General features: G+C 46.3%; 1 protein-coding gene across 1 annotated transcript in view; it reads right to left on the bottom strand.

Annotated features, from left to right (window-relative positions):
• DBNDD1 (dysbindin domain containing 1) overlaps window positions 1-1062 on the bottom strand; it is a 22512-nt gene continuing 21450 nt past the window's right edge. The window contains exon 4 of the mRNA XM_051974741.1: window positions 1-1062. This exon is cut by the window's right edge and continues 1715 nt beyond it. The gene's annotated coding sequence lies outside the window, so the exon portion shown is untranslated.

The following is a 1062-nucleotide window of genomic DNA, read 5'->3' as shown; positions in this document are numbered from 1 at the left end:
TTGAGGGGATGAGGTTTTAATAACACCTTTTTTCAAATGACACTATAGAAAGCTGCTACATGAACTAATGAACAGTACAATTCATGAGAGGGACAGTCACAGAGGGGTGAATGATGTGTCATGTCCTGCTCTAGCTGCCTTCACCTGATACAAGTTTAAAACCAAACAAGGTGAGAAATTGGTTTTTATTGAATTGGTCAAGTATCACATTGCTCAATACCTTGACTAGTCACTGGCTTACTTGGCTGTACTGGCAGGTTGAGGAAAAAATGGTCCTTTTTTATAGAAATTTGGGGAAGTGAATTTTTCCACATTCTAAAGGGGCTGCTTTGGGAGGAGGGGGGTAATTAACTTCAAAGATTACAGCAGGTGATGGCGTATTTGTTGAATGCAGTGGATAGTTTCCATCTTAACAGATTCTTAGTTTGTAGCTAGAGCTCACGATACGGGAAGAGCAGAATGCCAGCATGGGTATTCCGGCCAGCCGAACGAAGCCTCCGGTGGCGGGCACAGGCCAGTGTGAGGGAGAGGTGTCGGCACGTCTGCCGACTGGCGACTCACCAGCACTACTGAGCGTGTGGGAAGTTAACGGCCTCTGAAATCGGGCCCTCGCCTTCTCCCAGCACTGGCATATCCAGGAAGCACAAGGGCAGGAGCCAGGGCTCGTTCTCGCTTGTTCCCACGGCAGTTAGCAGAGTGCCTTGCACCTAACAGGTGTTCAGAGACTCTACTTTACTTGGTTCCATCTCTGTTAGAAGAACCTATTGTATATCTGTACCGGGAGCTTAAATGGAAAAAGGAAAATGGTGGAAGGGCCCCACGATTTACGGTTCAAGTGAAAAAGTGAGTTTGGATCCTGTTTTGAAACCACTTTTTGACACGGTATCAATCCTTGGTGCCAGTCTGTGACCCTGTTTCCATGATGTTCAAAACAAGGAAATTTAAAATTGTGGGGGTCAACAAGAAGCCTCTTTACATGGAAGAGATGTCAGCTCTTCAGCACTTCTAGGTTACTTTCTCCCCTGTCCTACATCTCAGCTGGCGAGAAACTCATCTTGGAAG

The sequence above is a fragment of the Antechinus flavipes genome, chromosome 2 (genome assembly GCF_016432865.1).
Source record: "Antechinus flavipes isolate AdamAnt ecotype Samford, QLD, Australia chromosome 2, AdamAnt_v2, whole genome shotgun sequence".
NCBI classification, from domain to species: domain Eukaryota; kingdom Metazoa; phylum Chordata; class Mammalia; order Dasyuromorphia; family Dasyuridae; genus Antechinus; species Antechinus flavipes.
The sequence above is the reverse complement of the archived record's forward strand: the minus strand, read 5'-3'. Positions and strand labels throughout refer to the sequence as shown.